General features: G+C 43.1%; 1 protein-coding gene across 1 annotated transcript in view; it reads right to left on the bottom strand.

Annotated features, from left to right (window-relative positions):
• Nucleotides 1-10,888: 10,888 nt before the first annotated feature.
• HEATR6 (HEAT repeat containing 6) overlaps nucleotides 10,889-20,883 on the bottom strand; it is a 68,894-nt gene continuing 58,899 nt past the window's right edge. Inside the window, exons 23-24 of the transcript XR_451751.2 lie at nucleotides 13,231-13,408; nucleotides 10,889-12,031 (exon numbers count right to left, since the gene is read on the bottom strand). The gene's annotated coding sequence lies outside the window, so the exon portion shown is untranslated. The remainder of the gene's footprint in view (nucleotides 12,032-13,230; nucleotides 13,409-20,883) is intronic.

Here is a 20,883-nt window from a genome sequence, read left to right as displayed (position 1 = left end):
GCAAACTCTAACTTCTCCATTTCCTTCCTTCTTTCTTCTTCGCAGGGACCCAATTGCCGTGCAGGGAGACCGGGTGGACCACAGCCTGGATTGCACAACTGGGACAACCAATCTGTCTGGAAAGTGCATTGAGTGCAACAGTGATTCAGGGGCCTTCAAGTTCATGTGTATTCAAGGTTGCCCTTCAGCTTTTCTCTATGCAGGATGCTATAAAGATGGTCCCTGCCTGTAGAAAGCTTGTGGTCAAGCAGGGAGATTGGCCAATTTGTGTCAAGAAAGAACTCAGAATGCAGGTAAAGTGCCTGCTTTCTTCTCGATGAGGCATTAAACTTGAGGCTGGCCAAGGGAGGTCTGCTATGGACACTAAACTTTTCATGTTTGCCATCAAATTGTTCAACGTGTAAAACTTGCTTTTCTTACAAATGACAAACACCATTCTCTGTCAAATTGAACACTGAGATTGTGTGCCTCAAAGTAATGTAGGTCCAACTTAATTTAAAAGCTAGGAGGCATAGGGTAAGGCTGCATTCAAGCCAAAGAAAGCAACGGAGTTTGCTGGAGTATTCCAGAAGTTTGCCTTGATTACATGAGAGGTGTGACAGGGCAGGAACAGCTGGATGCATACAATGACATGGGGCAAATCAGGGAGTTGAGGGTTAACCATTAGGGCTTTGGACCCTGAAGACAGTGTCACACTATAGGTGTTGAGATTGTGTTGTAATAATTGCTGGCTTGTTTCATGTTGCTTTGAGTCTCTTGATCCCTTCAAGTATGCCACCAAAAATTCTAGTATCTGACAAAGCTGAGAGCCACAGATTATCTACTTACTCCCTAAAGTCCCTTCTGATTAAGATGGCCAGGTAAAATACAGGCAATCCAGTTAAATTTCAATTTCAGGGAAACAACGAATAATTCTTTAGTGTAAGTGTGTCCCATGCAATATTTGTTTATCTGAAATTCAAGTTTAACTGGGAGTCTTTTATTTTTATTTGCTAAATCTGGCAACCTTACCTCTCCCTTCTGGTCCCTGCAAAAATGATAAATGCAGCCCTGCTTCCAGGCTAATATTTTGTAATGTGCACCATCTAGTGGTTACATGAACAAAGAGGAAACCAAGAACCGTCCCCAAGAAACAACTTGAAAACAGCAATCCAGAAAGCTGAAAAGAAACAACTAGGCTTTAATTTTAAAAATTCTTAAAAAATTTTTTTTGACTTACTTCTTTGGATGTGGTGTCTGTGATCAGGTCAACAGCTTAGAGTGTCCAGTGAATATCTGAAATCCCTGGTAGATCAGCCAGTGTTTAAACAGCAACCCTCACTGGGCTGAGGCCTTGGGCTCCTCCATTAACACCTAAAGGCGAATACACAGCCTTGTCCTTGATCTGTTGTGGTTCCCAGCGTTCCTAGTGATGCTTCACAATGAGCATGTGGCATCCAGCCATATCTATCAAGTACAATAAATGTCAGGCTGGTGCAATTTTATTAAACCCAACCAGGCCTGTACGGAGACTCAAGGAAGCAAGTATTTCCTGTTTACTATTTTACCAAGAGGGTACAGGGTAAGTGCCAAAGGGAATTGGCCCCATCCAATGGGCCTCTGGCTGCACATTGCAATCACCTGGGGTGTTTTGAAAAGCACCAATGCCTGTCCTTTCCCCCTTCCTCCTCTTTCTCTCCCTCCCCCTCCTCCTCTTTTTCTCCTGTTTAAATCATGTGAGTTTATACATCCACATGGTATTACTTTAAAGGAGTGCAATAGGCAATGCTGAAGACGATAAGAGATGGTCACTGAAATCAGATTTCACCTTAAAACGAGATATTTTATGGACAAAACCTCTCATCCTCAGCATATCCACTGAGGCTGTCTCTGTGTTTTTTTTTACAGGCAAGGCTAAAAGGCAGAGGAGCTTCCCTGTCTCCAATTCAGTGTCTGTGGTTCTGTAATTTCATCATAAATACTCACTATGAAACGGTATAGAAACTCCATTGGCGGTTTAGCCCAGGAGAAAATTCCAGAGCTCAGTCTGTTCTTTGAATAGGTTTTAAAATAAACTGGAAGGTGAGAGGGAGTTTGGGGATGGAAATTTTTCAAATACCCTCCAAATTGACAAGGTGTCTCTATATAATTGTATAAACAATGAAAAATAATACCTGCAATTTGTTGAGGGTCTTTTATGGACCAGGATGCTTTGCACACACTATCCTTTTTAACTCTCAGAGCAACCCAAGGTGGCTGGGGACTATATTGCCATATTACACACGAGCAAACGGAGGCTCAGGATTTGTACTAGGCTGGGCAAAAAGTTCACTCGGGTTTTTCCTAAGAGGACACAGCTGGTGAGCAGCACAGCTGTTTTTCACACCCAGCTTTGTCTGACTGCAAATCCTGTGCTCCTCCGGCTCTGATATTCTGCCAAGACTACAGTGCATAGTTCTGCAGATTTCTTTCCCCGCTGGTCGGGCTTGTGACGGAGAGCTGTCTGCCAAGTCACTCACATGTCAATGACACTCCACTGCCAGCCTCAGCCGCCCAGTATTAAGGCACTTGAAACCAGATTTTCAAAAATATTCACTTCCTTCTGGCTGGCTCAAGAAGTCAAAAGGCAGTTTTCGTTTTTTATGGCACTTACCTTTGGGTAGCTGAGTCACGTTGGGGGTCTTATTGGGGCTTTGGTGATGATATTAAAGGCTATCTCTAAGGATCTATGGAGCCCTCCTTGGAAGGAGGAACAGGAAAACAAACAACCATTTGTGAAGGGTAGAGTGGAGATATGCCGACCCAGAAACCATGTTTCAGAATCAGTCCATTCCTCGTGTTTCAAGGCCCCACGTGCTGAAATGTCACCTCCTCTGGGAAGCCTTTGGGGACCTGCCTCTGCCCCAGGCTCATGAACTGCTCCCTCTAATGCCATTGGCACTGGCCTCTGTTCTCCGTCTCAGCACACAGCAATCAGAAGCGGAGTGTGCGCATATACACCTCTTTCTCTAAACTGTGAGCTCCTTGAGCAGAGCAGAGCTGGCCTAGACGGGTTCAGGCTTCTGCAAGTCTGTGGCATCCAGAGGAAGGGGTCCCAGGGAGTAGGAGTAGGCAGTGGGCTGGAAGGAGGCGCCTTTGTCAGACTTTGCTTGGTGAGTCAGGGTCACATGGATTAGTCACAGGGGAGGGCTTTGAAAAGCTTTATGGTGTCCTGGGACGGTCAACCTTGTCCACGTCACAGCCTGTGGATTTTCTGAGCACTCTAGATTTTTCTGAGCACCTTTAGCCTCTCCTCTGGGACCTCGTAACCGTCGTAGGACTTCACACACTCAATCTTTCATTCAGTAAGTACTTCTTGAGAGCCTGTTAGGGGCCAGGCACTGTGCTGGGTGCTGGGATCAGTAGTAAACAAAACTATCCGGCTCCTGTCCCGTGCAGCTTATAGACAAGGGGAAAGGCTTACATTTGCCTGGACCGAAAGTCTCCCCCAGCACACCGGGAGCTCCTTGAAGGAAGAGACTAAGTTGTATTGACTTTTTAACATTTTCATTTTATGTTTTAGTTTATTATGTAATTCACACCATAAAAGTCACCCTTTTAAAGGGGACAGTTGAGTGGTTTTAGTATATTCACAAGGTTGTGCAGCCATCGCCACCATCTAATCGCAGATCATTTTCATCAGCCCCGCAATAAACTCCTTGCCCATTAGCAGTCATTTGTCACCTCCCCTGCCCCCAATCCCTGGAAACCACTAATCTACTTTCTGTCCTGTGGTTTTGCCTTTTCTAGACATTTCACATAAATGGGATCATGCAGTAATGTGGCCTTCTGTGTCTGGCTTTTTTCACTTCGTGTGATATTTCCAAGGTTCACCCACATTGTAGCACTGATCAGGGCTCCATTCGTTTTTATGGCCAATAATACTCCACTCTGAATATACCACCTTCTGTTTGTGCAGTCATCGGTGGCTGGATGGTTACAGTTTTGTAGTTTGTACCTCGATGTCTTCCTCCTCCGTGTCACCCTGTCTTCTTGCTCTGTCTCTCCTCTGTCCATCCCTCCCTCCCTGTTCCTGCTTTCCTCTCTCAGATGCTTGTTATTCCACACCTACCATGTTATGGGCACTGTGATTAAACATCTCATAAAGGTTCCAGTCTGAGGTCAATCAAAAGGCACTATTTAAAAAATTTTAAATAAATGCCTTATTTTAAAATAGTTTTAGATGTACAGAAAAGATGCTGAGATAGTAGAGAATTCCCATACACCCATCCCCCAGTTTTCCCCATTGTTAACATCTTACATACTGTGGTACATTTGTTCCAACTAAGGAGCCAGCACCGTTACCTTACTATTAACTAAACTCTACACTTTATTCAGATTTCACTACTTTTTCCCTAACGTCCTCCTGTCCCAGGATCCCATCCAGGACACTTCATTGCATTTAATTATCATTGTCTCCTTAGGCTCCTCTGATCTGTGATGGTGTCTCAGGCTTCCCGTTTTTTTTTTTTTTTTTTTTTTAAAGAAGAGAAAGGTAATTTTAAATTTATTTATTTATTTACCTTTGGCTGTGCTGGATCTTCGCCTCCGCGCGAGGGCCCTCTCCAGCTGCGGCGAGCGGGGGCCACTCCTTATCACGGTGTGTGGGCCTCTCACTATCGCGGCCTCTCTTGTTGCGGAGCACAGGCTCCAGGTGCGCAGGCTCAGCAGCTGTGGCCCGTGGGCCCAGCCGCTCCGCGGCACGCGGGACCCTCCCAGACCAGGGCCCGAACCCGTGTCCCCCGCATTGGCAGGCGGACTCTCAACCACTGCGCCACCAGGGAAGCCCACTTCCCCTGTTTTTGATGACCTTGACGGTTTTGAGGACTGGTCAGGTTCTTGATAGAATGGCCCTCAGTTGGGGTTTGTCTGATGTTTTTCTCATGGTTAGACGGGGGTTATGGGTTTTCTGGGGATGGCCACTGAGGTGAATAAAGCCATCATTTTTAAATTGCTGAAAAGCCCTGGAACGAAGAAGTGAGACCAGATTTTTCAGGATTATTCAGAAAAACCAGGGAAACGTTACTTTGGAGACCTTCAAATGGTAGAAGTGCTGTATGGAAGGATTCCCTGGTCTTTTTCCCAAAGAGAGTGGTATGCCGCCTATCCTCACGGTGGTGAAGAAATGAGCCTTTATCTGACATATAAACACAACTTGACATGTGTTCTTTCTCTCCTGTTGGCTCTGAAGTGTGACCTTTGGTGAGTCAAGCCCTCTTTCTTGGTGTCTGTAGGATTAGGAAGTTCAGACTGATGATCTCCAGGGCCTCTTCCCACTGTGACGGTTTATACTCTAAGAGATGACCCGTAAGTTCCCTCAACATCCATCAAATTCCTAAGTTTGGCTCCCCACTCTTCCATATCAGTCCCAGCCTGTTGGATTCAGGTGGCATTTCTCCCCAGAGGATATGCCCACCCCAACCCCATTTTAAAAACCTTCCTTGCAGACAAACATACTGAACAAACAAACCCCAGCCCTTTGCCGTGTGGATCTCCACTGTGAGGGGCTGGGGGAGCGTTCCAGAGCAGCAGTGGCCAGAGCGGGACCCTGGCCTCCCTGTTCCCCTGCTGACACAGCACAAGGCCCAGAGTGAGGAGGGTCACAGGCAGAGCTACACACCGCACGACACTGGACACTCTTCACCCCAAGGGGCTGTTTTGGTTCAGCAGCTCCTGTGGCTCGAATAAGTTAATCACTGATGACGAGAGATTAATTTGTAACTGGACAGCAGACAAGATAGTTCAGGCTCCGGTGGGGCGGCACTGAACTGTGGCGTGGGCATTTCTCAGAAGACGCCTGCTCCACAGCTTGGCGCGGACGCTGAGAACTTCAGATCTACCCCGGTTCCTACAGGCCACCTCCCTTTCCCTCCAAAGGGGGGGGGGAAATGTGCCCGGGACTCTCCCTTCCTCTCTGCAGCATATTCGCTGGTCTTAGAAAACCTATCCAGGTAACAGCCAGGCTCAGTAGAAAAGTCCAGTTTAAAAAGTCCACTTAAAGGGGAGCACGTGCCTGCCAGCCCAGCCGAGGCCCGTGGACCAAACCGTGCAGGAGGGGAGGAGAGGAGGGGACGAGCGAGGAGAGAGGAGGCAGTGGAAAGATGTGGAAGAATGGATGGGAGCCCAGGGTCGGGGTGAGAGATGGTTTCTACAGCCTGAAGCCCCGGCTCGTGCATTGCGGCCACTCCAGGAAAGGCAGGTCATTGAGGGTCTGCCCTCCCATCCCATGTGCATCCCCTCCGTCATTTCCAATCTTAGCCCACCGCCCCCATTCTGGGTCCAGGAAAGACAGGTGAATCAGGATGTGCAGGTCCCCCTGCGGCCTGACCCTCATGCTCCAGTCATCACTTCTCTATCAAGTAAAATGACCCTTTGTTGCCATACTGCACACCCATGGCCAGAGCTGTTGGCTGCGGATGCTGCCATATTGTCAGCTTCAGCAATCTCTTATTTCTAGCCAGGACAACTGGGAATTCTTAAGTCAAGCCTATTTATCAAGGAAGGCCCTGGCAATACTGCCCTGATGGCACTGGGCTCAGAAGGCTATTCTGTAAGGCCACAGTCTCAATAGAGGAAGAAGATAAGAAAAGAAGGTAAATGGAACCAAAAATAGGAATGGGGCCTGCATTAAAAGGGGGTGCAGAAGAACTTCTCTGTGGGTTGCTGAAATGTGGGCTCCCCGCCCAGAAGTTTCTGGGAGCCCAGTTGAGTAGGGGGTGATTTGTGCTTGGTTTTCTACCAGGAGCCCGGATTCTTGTCATTTTGGTTCAATCTCACTGCCCTGGCCCATGAGCGCGCCTCACGCAGTCTCCTGTCTCTGCTTTTGTTCATGCTGTTCCGTGGACCCAGAAGCCTTTCCCTCCTTTCTCCACGTCACTCACTTTGATCAAGACCTGGCTGAGGTGTCATTTCCACCAGAAAACCTTCCGTGAGCCTCCAGGTTGGCCCTCGGCCCTGCTCTTCGGTATCTTCGGTTCCTTACACCTATTGGCAACAACACCTGTGCATCCTCAACCCTAAGAGGCAGCTTGGCATCACCTGGGGCACCTTGTTAAACATACAAATCCGAGATGCCCAAGTCTCTTGGGGTGAGCTTGTAAAGCTGTATTTTTATTAGTCTTCACGTGTGTTTTGGATGCCAGGCCAGGGTTGGGTGTGTCTTCTCTCGTCTCTGTCCCCTAGGCCTGGGCACAGGGCTTAGGTCACGGAGACTGCATGTCTCTGTGGCCAAACAGGAAGGGCTGCAAAAGTGCAAGACCCTTGCCCTTTCATTCACACAATTTCCATCCTTTTTCTGTTCCTGCTTTGTGCCCCAGACGCTGTGCTGGCGATCCAAGAGCAAAGCCCAACACAATCTGCCTCGTACAGCTGACGGTCTGGTCGGGGAGACAGAGGTGAATCAAATTACTTAACACACATCTTATTGCAAAGTGCAACATGAACCTTATAAAGGAAAAACAAAGCTGTTCTGAGAACTTACAACAGGGACTCTGGCATCAGCTGGGAGGTCAGGGAAGGCTGAGCTGAGCCCTAAATGAGGGTTAGTGGAGGACAGGGGTAGAGGGGAGCAGTCTCACTGGGTTCTTTCAAGCGCTCTTTTGGAAGCCGACCGCGAGGCGTTGGGGGTCCATGCCCCTCCAGACACTAAGATGGTCTCCAGAAGGAGCTTCTCTTCATACCCACCCCAGGACCCCACCTTCACTTCTGCTTTTCTGCTGTCTCCTCTTGCCATGAGCCTCTGGAAGATGATGTATTCTAAGCAGAGGAAAGGCCTATTTCTCCAGGCTGGGGGCTGTCTGCTAGCATCTACGCTGCCATTGCTGAATTCCCAAGAGGTGCACCTCCCTTTGACCTGATGTAATCTCGTACTGGGCACATGGCTTGGCTAGTGGAGGGCAGGCTCCCCTCCAACGTCCCTCCTGTCTCAACAGTGGAGCACCCTTGTGCAGTGAACAATGTGGACAACCATCTGTGGTGGCCTTGCTGCCGTCTCGAGCAGGACGTTCTGGCTTCTTGGTTCTCCCTCGTAGCTGGAAGATTCCTTTATCCCAGAAGGAGATAATTACATCTTCTGTGGCCATAACTCTGTTTGGACATTTAGACAAAAATTTATATGTATTTTCTGGAGGACTGGGTGTTTCTCTTACTTAAATTGAAAAGGGGCTTCTTTTAAATAGGATCCAAGAGAGTTCTTTCATATGGTAATTCACATACACTTTGGCTGATAAGCCCTAGACTTGGCAGAAGGTTCAAAGCAGAAATTGTGTTCAGATGAGGCACATGGATGCTTTTTGATCTGATTTGCTTTTAGCCGCTGACGTTGGGATAATTTTGGCCTCTGAGTGGCAGTGGGCCTCAAAAACCTGGTAAGATGAGATCTTTTTTAAACAAAGTCTGAACCACCTAGAGTGAGTGGAGGAGTCCTTATACATTGGGAGCTGGGAAAAGAAGCATTTTCTGGTGGAAGATAACCCTCATCACATGAAGGCCACGCTGGAGTGGCCCTGGAGAGGCACCTCATCCAGGTCCTTCCTTTTACCAGTGGGGAAACTGAGGCTTGGGGAGAGAATGTGGACTGGCTTAGGTCACACAGTGAGTGGCAGAGCCAGGCTGACCCCTGACAGGCACTTCTTTCTGCACCTGAACCTTGTTGATGGCCAGCAGTGACCAGTGTGAGGATGGAAGGAGCTATGTGGGTGACCGTGTGTATGGGAAGGTGAGAAGGGGACATGTGGGCTGGAAGACAGGGTGTCTCACCAAGTCCAGTGCGGTCCCTCCTCTTTCTGATATGGGAAGCTGCTTTTCCTACGTAAGAGGGGTTAGGGATAAGCATCACCTACAGGAGAGAGCACTAGGAATACAGTGGGAACTGGGAAGGAAAAGAGAAAGAGGGAAGTTCATCTTACAGACACCAGAGAATATACAAGTGAACCACGTGCCATGCCACTGTTTCACAAATGACCGTAATACTGGTGGGGTGGGGGAGGGTTGGGTGTCAAAGTGACATCCTACCTCGGGTACCATATCTTTCCATGTCTGACACGTGTGAAAACACTTTCAGTTGTAAAGATAAGTTGAACTTACTGAGCACCCACTAGCTGAGCAACCTAGTGGGTGCTCAGTAAATGGTAGCATCTCTCAGTAGAGATCCTGCTAAGGAAAGGGACAGAGGAAGGGAACATGTTTTCTCCTTCAATTCCCTTAACGATGCCTTCAGGAGGTATGATTCTCCCCACCTAACAAATGAGGAAACAGAAAGGATAAGTTTGCTGCCCAAGTCACACAGCTCAAGAGCAGTGAAACTCGGCTCCCTTGGCTCTGTGCTATTTCCACCAGCATAACTCCCATCGGCTTCAGCTGACAATTCCTTCCCTTGCCTCCAGGCCCTGCCACCTCTCCCTGGTGGACATGTAGCAGATATGGTCCCTAAATTCGAGTGCATTCGAGTAGAGGTGCAGTGCCTTGTGCATAAGCTTTGATTTAGGGGGACGTGTGTTGGTGGCTCAAGCATTTGAGAATGCTGGAAATGGGAGTCTTTCCCAAAAATGCAAGATCAGTGGACATTGTGGGACATACCTGGGTTTGTTTTTTATTCCAAGACCAGCTTGTTTTCCATAGGCCCAAGCTCCATCAGCAGGCCAGGACCCTGTTCTGATTCAGACTTAGAAAGTCAGCACACACATCTGCAGTTGAGGCTGCTCCTGCTTGGGCCTGAGAAATCCTGGGATCCCCTTTCCTTCTCTTGTCTCCTGGTTCCTCTACTTCTGGTGATGAGGCAGGGACAGCTTGGAACAAAGACCTTCATCATTTCTGTTGTGAAACTGTCCTAAGATTAGGCAACTGAATTTTTCATCAATATTCATTTCTCTAGTGGGTTTCAACAAGATTAACTCTAAAAAATAAAAATTAACATTTCCATTCCCTGTGAAGGGTACTGGTGAATATGGAAAGAAAAATTCTTTTTTTTAAAAATTAATTTATTTATTTGGCTGTGTCGGGTCTTAGTTGTAGCACGTGGGATCTTCGTTGCGGCATGCGGGATCTTTCATTGCGGTGCGCAGGTGTAGTTGCCCTGTGGCATGTGGGATCTTAGTTCCCCGACCAGGGATCGAACCCATGTCCCCTGCATTGGAAGGCAGATTCTTAACCACTGGACCACCAGGGAAGTCCCGGAAAGAAAAATTCTAAAGGTGAAATTGTCTAACTCTGAAGGGCACATGCAGGAGTCCTGACCAGGCTGGGAGTGAGGAGACCTACATTTTGGTCCTGATTCCCTCCTGCTGCCTGTGTGTCTTGGGCAAGTTGCTTAACCTCTCTGGGTCTCCATGCTTGTTAAGGACTCTTTCAGTGCAAATATTTTATGGTTATAAACAGGGAGAGAATCATCTCAATAATGTAGTTCCTTTGTAGTACTGACTTTTACACATTCACCATGGAGGATGATACTTGATTAGTTTAGAATTTTCTCTTGGTTGGAACAGGGACTTGAGTTCTTTCCAACTGTGGCCCTAAGTCTGTGGGTTTGGTAGGCCCATCAGGCTGTAGAGTCACATGCATTTTACATTGTAAAAATATTTCCCGTTTGCTTAAAATAAAATCCTGGAGGTGAAATGGTGTTTCCAAATTCCACTGAATTGTAGCCTCAGAGCTAGAGCTGGACCATGTGGTCCAAACTCCTCAGTTTATAAGTGTGAAGGCCCAGAGTCAAGGAAGGAATTACCCCAGGATTCCTGGAGAATTTGAACAGAACTGGAGCTAGAACCTGGGTACCATCATGCCCAATCTAGTGCTTTGCTTGTGTCCTCTCTGTATGCATAAAATTGAATAAAAGCCAGTTGGAAGAGTAAAGGATTATAAATGTCAGACCATAATCTTAAGAACAACTTTAATCCATGTAAATACAGGCACAGAGATTCTTATTTATATTTTCATTTTAACATGCATCAAAACCCTGCAGTCTTCACACACCACTATGGACATTCTATTTGCATTTCCTGAAGCCACCCCAGTGAGCAACTCTGAAATAAATTAAAAAGAGTGGTCAAGCCTGAATGCACACCGAGGTTTCCATGTGCTCAGCTCAGCAGATTCAGGTATGACCCCTACAGAGCTTGGACTCTGAACTGGCACTAACATTCTCTACGCTCAATGACCATTTCACACAATGAATTCATCTGTGTAATTGTGCTTAGCTGTCCCAAGATTAACTCCATGTTTGCATGAAGATCAAAATGCTTACTTTAAAAAGTTTGGTTTTCTTCCATTTCTGTCTTATCTGGGGAGGTATGCATGCTTGGAATTTCTTGGGCTTTTCTTTTTCAAATCTATTCTAGGGATTGAGAATGTGAGGGCAAGTGTGTGTGTGTGTGTGTGTGTGTGTGTGTGTGTGTGGTGGTGGGGTGACTTACCTTTTATTGTTCTGTTTTTGAAACAACAATCGGCAATCATTCTTTACTGTTTTGATGTCCTCTTGTCAAAGGCAACCCAGAACATTGGGATCTTAAAGTGGGTAATAGCATTCTTGATTGCCCCCACGCCTAGATCCTACATTAGTTAGGATTCTAGAATTCTGCTTTATTAAAATTTTTATCCTGGGTTACAATTTACGTAAAGAGAACACATCAGAAGTGTGCATCTTGGTACACTTTTATATATGCATATACTTCTGCTTTGCTTATACCTTCAGTTATTGTTTGGTACCACTTGGTAGTGAAATATCCATTGAGTTTTTCCAAAGACTACTGCATCCGCCTGGGGAGGAGGCTGACGTTTGGAGCTGCTGGAAGGTGGTGGTGTGACTGGAGTCAAGAGGATTTGCTTTCCACTGTCTCACCTCGCTTGCACTCCAGCCACAAGTTCTGGGAGGAATATTGGAAGGCACACTGCACTCTCGCTCGCAATGGGGATCAGCAGGAAGTGGGAGACGTTTGAATGGGGTGGGGTGTTTCCACTTAATCATTACCACCGCTGACATCAATGAAAACCAAGTAATGCAGATCATCCGCATGGGCACCTACAATGAGTGGAAAGGAGGCCAGATTCTTAGGAAGTGTTACGATGAGGTAGGGGATGGACAGAATACAAAACTGAGAGGGGGAAGCAGGGTGGCTCGTATTTCCGCTTCAGTATACAATTGATTTTTGTGGGTGAAGGGTCCGAATTGCCCTGGTTATTTCAAAACAACGTCAGGAGGGGAGCAGTTGTGCTTTCCAGCACCCCAGTGGTTGCCCAGGACACGAGGCAGCCTTGAGGACAAATACGTCCCTCCCTGAAATAGGAAGCCAACTATTTACTTATACAAATAACACTATAAAAGGGCTTTAGAAGTTGAGCTGCAGCTCCTGAGCTTTGACCAGCCCCTAGATTTGTCTCAAAAGGCTCCTTCCGGAGGAAGGAAAGTCCTGAGGCTCTCAGGTCGAGCACTGGCTCAAACAACAATTTAAATCAAGCAGAGCCTCCACTGTCTCCAAGTTGAACCTGCCCAAGCGAACACCCTCAAGACAGCTTCCAAACAAAGATGACAATATTACCATCTCAACCTGAATGTGCATCACAACTCGGTTTCAAAATTCATTGTGTGAAATTAAAAAAAAAAAAGTTTTTATAATAAAATTCACTTTTCAATCCTGATTTTTCATCGTACTCACTTCTTTACATCCCTTCAATTCTCACCCCCTTCCTTTATCACACTCCTTTGACAAAATCACAACCCTGGTTAGATCTGATTCTCCGCTCACTTAGCACCTGACCCCATGTACCTGAATGAAGTTCGAGAAAAATGCACAGCTAGGCTGGCAGCTCACACTTTAGATTCATGACCGCAAACCCTGATGGCTCCTTAGTGCTGCCAGGCAATCATATATTGGCATATCAATATATATTGGCATATCCCACTCATCAGTATTTGTTGAATGAATGGATTAAACAAATGAATTTTATTTAGGGTCCCATGGATGCTACAGTTCTGCTTGTCCAAGTTTAAAAGAGAATTTTATTTTAAAAACATTTTTTTTTTAAGTGAGCACTGACCTTGGATGCAGAAGACTTGTATTCCAGGCCTAGCCCTGCTGCTTACTAGCTGGGCGACCCTAAGCAAGTTACCGTTCCTCTCTGGGACTCAGTGTCCTCTATGAGTGAGGCAGCTGGACCAGGACCCTAGCAGATGGAGAGTCTCTCTAGATGTCGGTTGAATGAGCGAGATGAGGTCCCTACCTTCTGCCAAAGTTCACAGATCCATGATTCTTCCTTGAGCCAAGCAAGCCCACAGCTGGGTGTCAATCAGGAGAGGGAGACGTGAGGTCACTGACATTTAAAGGAAGCAAGGAGAAACACTTGCAGGAGGACCCTTCTCTTCTTTATTGGTCTCTGATTTTAGTTTCTGGTCCTGCAGCTGGAAAGAGATTCCAAAGTAAGCAAACCTCTCATGACAAAAGCAAACAATGACTTTGGTTCTGAGCAAACTTCAGATGGAGTGCAGCAGAGAGGTGACACTGGACTGGGATTCAGGGACCCGGATTCTAACCCAACTCTGTCACTGGTCATCGGTCCCACCCTCCTGTTGGGCCTCAGTTTCCTCTCTGTATAATGAGTGAATTTAAGTGTCCTAAGCTTTTATCTGGCCTCCACCATTTCAGAGCACTGGTGGCATCTTTTCGCCCTTTTAAACTTGCCTGGCCTGTTTCAGATCAGAACTGGCACAGTGCAGCTCTACCCACCACCAGAGCCCCCCATCAAGCCTCTTAGATAGCCTCAACCACCAGAGGGCAGACAACAGAAGCAAGAAAAACTACAATCCTGCAGCCTGTGGACCAAAAACCACAGTTACAGAAAGACAGAGAAGATGAAAAGGCAGAGGGCTATGTACCAGATGAAGGAACAAGAAAAAACCCCAGAAAAACAATTAAATGAAGTGGAGATAGGCAACCTTCCAGAAAAAGAATTCAGAATAATGATAGTGAAGATGATCCAGGACCTCGGAATAAGAATGGAGGCAAAGATTGAGAAGATGCAAGAAATGATTAACAAAGACCTAGAAGAATTAAAGAACAAACAAACAGAGATGACCAATACAATAACTGAAATGAAAACTACACTAGAAGGAATCAATAGCAGAATAACTGAGGCAGAAGAACGGATAAGTGACCTGGAAGACAGAATGGTGGAATTCACTGCTGCGGAACAGACTAAAGAAAAAAGAATAAAAAGAAATGAAGACAGCCTAAGAGACCTCTGGGACAACATTAAACGCAACAACATTCGCATTATAGGGGTCCCAGAAGGAGAAGAGAGAGAGAAAGGACCAGAGAAAATATTTGAAGAGATTATAATCGAAAACTTCCCTAACATGGGAAAGGAAATAGCCACCCAAGTCCAGGAAGCGCAGAGAGTCCCATACAGAATAAACCCAAGGAGAAACACGCCGAGACACATAGTAATCAAAGTGGCAAAAATTAAAGACAAAGAAAAATTATTGAAAGCAGCAAGGGAAAAACGACAAATAACATACAAGGGAACCCCCATAAGGTTAACAGCTGATTTCTCAGCAGAAACTCTGCAAGCCAGAAGGGAGTGGCATGAAATACTTAAAGTGATGAAAGGGAAGAACCTACAACCAAGATTACTCTACCCAGCAAGGATCTCATTTAGATTTGATGGAGAAATCAAAAGCTTTACAGACAAGCAAAAGCTAAGAGAATTCAGCACCACCAAACCAGCTCTACAACAAATGCTAAAGGAACTTCTCTAAGTGGGAAACACAAGAGAAGAAAAGGACCTACAAAAACAAAACCAAAACAATTAAGAAAATGGTCATAGGAACATACATATCGATAATTACCTTAAACGTGAATGGATTAAATGCCCCAACCAAAAGACATAGACTGGCTGAATGGATACAAAAACAAGACCCATATATATGCTGTCTACAAGAGACCCACTTCAGACCTAGGGACACATACAGACTGAAAGTGAGGGGATGGAAAAAGATATTCCATGCAAATGGAAATCAAAAGAAAGCTGGAGTAGCTATACTCATATCAGATAAAATAGACTTTAAAATAAAGAATGTTACAAGAGACAAGGAAGGACACTACATAATGATCCAGGGATCAATCCAAGAAGAAGATATAACAATTATAAATGTATATGCACCCAACATAGGAGCACCTCAATACATAAGGCAACTGCTAACAGCTATAAAAGAGGAAATCGACAGTAACACAATAATAGTGGGGGACTTTAACACCTCACTTACACCAATGGACAGATCATCCAAAATGAAAATAAATAAGGAAACAGAAGCTTTAAATGACACAATAGACCAGATAGATTTAATTGATATATATAGGACATTCCATCCAAAAACGGCAGATTACACGTTCTTCTCAAGTGCACACGGAACATTCTCCAGGATAGATCACATCTTGGGTCACAAATCAAGCCTCAGTAAATTTAAGAAAATTGAAATCATATCAAGCATCTTTTCTGACCACAACGCTATGAGATTAGAAATGAATTACAGGGAAAAAAACGTAAAAAAGACAAACACATGGAGGCTAAACAATACGTTACTAAATAACCAAGAGATCACTGAAGAAATCAAACAGGAAATAAAAAAATACCTAGAGACAAATGACAATGAAAACACGACGACCCAAAACCTATGGGATGCAGCAAAAGCGGTTCTAAGAGGGAAGTTTATAGCTATACAAGCCTACCTCAAGAAACAAGAAAAATCTCAAGTAAACAATCTAACTTTACACCTAAAGAAACTAGAGAAAGAAGAACAAACAAAACCCAAAGTTAGCAGAAGGAAAGAAATCATAAAGATCAGAGCAGAAATAAATGAAATAGAAACAAAGAAAACAATAGCAAAGATCAATAAAACTAAAAGTTGGTTCTTTGAGAAGATAAACAAAATTGATAAGCCATTAGCCAGACTCATCAAGAAAAAGAGGGAGAGGACTCAAATCAATAAAATCAGAAATGAAAAAGGAGAAGTTACAACAGACACCGCAGAAATACAAAACATCCTAAGAGACTACTACAAGCAACTTTATGCCAATAAAATGGACAACCTGGAAGAAATGGACAAATTCTTAGAAAGGTATAACCTTCCAAGACTGAACCAGGAAGAAACAGAAAATATGAACAGACCAATCACAAGTAATGAAATTGAAACTGTGATTAAAAATCTTCCAACAAACAAAAGTCCAGGACCAGATGGCTTCACAGGTGAATTCTATCAAACATTTAGAGAAGAGCTAACACCCATCCTTCTCAAACTCTTCCAAAAAATTGCAGAGGAAGGAACTCTCCCAAACTCATTCTATGAGGCCACCATCACCCTGATACCAAAACCAGACAAAGACACTACAAAAAAAGAAAATTACAGACCAATATCACTGATGAATATAGATGCAAAAATCCTCAACAAAATACTAGCAAACAGAATCCAACAACACATTAAAAGGATCATACACCACGATCAAGTGGGATTTATCCCAGGGATGCAAGGATTCTTCAATATACGCAAATCAATCAATGTGATACACCATATTAACAAATTGAAGAATAAAAACCATATGATCATCTCAATAGATGCAGAAAAAGCTTTTGACAAAATTCAACACCCATTTCTGATAAAAACTCTCCAGAAAGTGGGCATAGAGGGAACCTACCTCAACATAATAAAGGCCATATATGACAAACCCACAGCAAACATCATTCTCAATGGTGAAAAACTGAAAGCATTTCCTCTAAGATCAGGAACGAGACAAGGATGTCCACTCTCACCACTATTATTCAACATAGTTCTGGAAGTCCTAGCCACGGCAATCAGAGAAGAAAAAGAAATAAAAGGAATACAAATTGGAAAAGAAGAAGTAAAACTGTCACTGTTTGCGGATGACATGATACTATACATAGAGAATCCTAAAACTGCCACCAGAAAACTGCTAGAGCTAATTAATGAATATGGTAAAGTTGCAGGTTACAAAATTAATGCACAGAAATCTCTTGCATTCCTATACACTAATGATGAAAAATCTGAAAGAGAAATTATGGAAACACTCCCATTTACCATTGCAACAAAAAGAATAAAATACCTAGGAATAAACCTACCTAGGGAGACAAAAGACCTGTATGCAGAAAACTATAAGACACTGATGAAAGAAATTAAAGATGATACCAACAGATGGAGAGATATACCATGTTCTTGGATTGGAAGAATCAACATTGTGAAAATGAGTATACTACCCAAAGCAATCTACAGATTCAATGCAATCCCTATCAAATTACCAATGGCATTTTTTACGGAGCTAGAACAAATCATCTTAAAATTTGTATGGAGACACAAAAGACCCCGAATAGCCAAAGCAGTCTTGAGGCAAAAAAATGGAGCTGGAGGAATCAGACTCCCTGACTTCAGACTATACTACAAAGCTACAGTAATCAAGACAATATGGTACTGGCACAAAAACAGAAACATAGATCAATGGAACAAGATAGAAAGCCCAGAGATTAACCCACGCACCTATGGTCAACTAATCTATGACAAAGGAGGCAAAGATATACAATGGAGAAAAGACAGTCTCTTCAATAAGTGGTGCTGGGAAAACTGGACAGCCACATGTAAAAGAATGAAATTAGAATACTCCCTAACACCATACACAAAAATAAACTCAAAATGGATTAGAGACCTAAATATAAGACTGGACACTATAAAACTCTTAGAGGAAAACATAGGAAGAACACTCTTTGACATAAATCACAGCAAGATCTTTTTCGATCCACCTCCTAGAGTAATGGAAATAAAAACAAAAATAAACAAGTGGGACCTAATGAAACTTCAAAGCTTTTGCACAGCAAAGGAAACCATAAAGAAGACGAAAAGACAACCCTCAGAATGGGAGAAAATATTTGCAAATGAATCAACGGACAAAGGATTAATCTCCAAAATATATAAACAGCTCATTCAGCTCAATATCAAAGAAACAAACACCCCAATCCAAAAATGGGCAGAAGACCTAAATAGACATTTCTCCAAAGAAGACATACAGACGGCCACGAAGCACATGAAAAGATGCTCAACATCACTAATTGTTAGAGAAATGCAAATCAAAACTACAATGAGGTATCACCTCACTCCTGTTAGAATGGGCATCATCAGAAAATCTACAAACAACAAATGCTGGAGAGGGTGTGGAGAAAAGGGAACCCTCTTGCACTGTTGGTGGGAATGTAAATTGATACAGCCACTATGGAGAACAATATGGAGGTTCCTTAAAAAACTAAAAATAGAATTACCATATGACCCAGCAATCCCACTACTGGGCATATACCCAGAGAAAACCGTAATTCAAAAAGACACGTGCACCCGAATGTTCATTGCAGCACTATTTACAATAGCCAGGTCATGGAAGCAACCTAAATGCCCATCAACAGACGAATGGATAAAGAAGTTGTGGTACATATATACGATGGAATATTATTCAGCCATAAAAAGGAACGAAATTGAGTCATTTGTTGAGAAGTGGATGGATCTAGAGACTGTCATACAGAGTGAAGTAAGTCAGAAAGAGAAAAACAAATATCGTATGTTAATGCATGTATGTGGAACGTAGAAAAATGGTACAGATGAGCCAGTTTGCAGGGCAGAAGTTGAGACACAGATGTAGAGAATGGACATATGGACACCAAGGGGGGAAAACTGCGATGAGGTGGGGATGGTGATGTGCTGAATTGGGCGATTGGGATTGACATGTATACACTGATGTGTATAAAACTGATGCCTAATAAGAACCTGCAGTATAAAAAAACAAACAAAACAACTAATACTAAACTTTCATTGGGTTATCTGTATGGAAATATGTTAATATAAATGTTTCAGACATTACATGAAATTTCTAAAAATCTTATATTTGTATTTGTATGGAAATATGTATGGAAATATGTTAATATAAATGTTTCAGACAGTACATGAAATTTCTAAAAATCTTATATTTGTATTTTTATGGAAATATGTATGGAAATATGTTAATATAAATGTTTCAGACATTACATGAAATTTCTAAAAATCTTATATTTGTATTTGTATGGAAATATGTATGGAAATATGTTAATATAAATGTTTCAGACATTACATGAAATTTCAAAAAAAAAAAAAAAAAAAAAAAAAAAAAAAAAAAAAAAAAAAAAAAGAACTGGCACAGTATCAGCAAGTTTATGGTTTTATAAGCCCCAAAACATGCTTTGCAAATAAATGATAAAGGCATTGGAGTATTGCATGGAAACACCAAAGTCTTGAACAAGAGTAGGACTTTGGAATTGTAAGAGGAATGGAAAGGCGTTCATGGTAGAAACACCTGTCCTTGACCTTAAAACCAGATGGACAAGTGGCCACAGACTGAGGGAGATCCACTGGTGCTAGGAATACTGTCTGGCACTTTCCCCCAGGATGTGGTACAGTGGGCAGTTTGGGTGCTACCTGGGCAAATCATTAAAAACAAATCAAAGTCTCCAGTGAGAAGATCACTTCAATTATCTTTCAATCTTTCTGATTCCTGGGGTCTGTTGATGGGCTAGGACATTTTAGTAACTCTCAAAACTTTGCTAATCTGTCCCTTTCTCCCTGACAACACTCCCCCCTCTGCCCCCACTTTTTATTAAACAGAGAGAAAAAAGGGCTCAAGTTCAGAATCTTTACCAGTCTAGAATTTGGTAATATTGTTTTGCTTTATTGCATTTATTTTTGTGGTTAAGTTCCATGAATAGAAAGTGGTATTATTTTTTCATTTTAGAGTAGTTAAAATTTTATCTTAAAATACATGTAGTTAAGTTTAAAAAACTGAGTTAGTTTCTATAAAATTATTAAGGAATAATGTGTGTTCTACACAGATACTACAACATAGGGCAGGTGGTCCCTGGGGTTTGGTGGGTGGCATTCCCCAGTCCAAACTGGCGTCATTCAGATAGGGGAAGTTCTTCTGGACACCACAATAGTGCTTATAATGCCATTTATATTTACTGGGTAACTCAGTTTTTGGTCTTTTTTTTTCTTTTTAAATAAATGTGTACTTTTTCCTGATCACTTGGTGTAAAACTTGGAACTACACAAAAACATGTAGAATAAAAGGACAAAATATTTTTAAAAATATATGGAATAGAATGAAAAATCACTCATCGTCTCTCTACTCAGAAATAACCACTCCTAATACATTGGAAAATTTTTCTTCCTTAGTGTACCAACAGAGCTGTTATTAAAACATATGCATTAAATTTTTGTAGCCTATTTTATTTCCTTAACATTATAACATAAATGTGTCCCCACACCATTCAAAACTCTTCATAAACATTTCAAATGGTTGTAAGTTCTTTAACATAGAGAGGTCCCATAGTGGATTTAACCATTGCCCAGCTGTTTTACATCTGGGTTATTTCCAGTTTTGTCCATTAAAATGTTGTGATGGATAGCTTTATGCATCTCTATTTGCCTGCATTTTGTTTTTTTATTTCTTTGTTTAATTTTTATTAGAGTACAGTTGATTTACAATGTTGTGTTAGTTTCAGGTGTACAGCAAAGTGAATCAGTTATACATATACATATATCCACTTTTTTTAAGATTCTTTTCCCATACAGCTTATTACAGAGCATTGAGTAGAGTCCCCTGTGCTATACAGTAGGTGTTGCCTGCATTTTGGATGGTTTCCTTACAATAATTCCAGAAGTGGCATTCCTAGGTGGGAAGATTTTTAAGGCTTTTGGGATACATATTGCTAAACTTTTTCCAAAAGTGTGGGGACCTGAAGGTACTCTGATCTGAACCCATGTGATGGGACACACTGGGGTTTGTGTATGTAAGGTGG

This window comes from Balaenoptera acutorostrata, chromosome 20 (genome assembly GCF_949987535.1).
Source record: "Balaenoptera acutorostrata chromosome 20, mBalAcu1.1, whole genome shotgun sequence".
Taxonomy (NCBI): domain Eukaryota; kingdom Metazoa; phylum Chordata; class Mammalia; order Artiodactyla; family Balaenopteridae; genus Balaenoptera; species Balaenoptera acutorostrata.
Note: the sequence above shows the minus strand (reverse complement) of the source record. Positions and strands in the feature narration are given on the sequence as shown.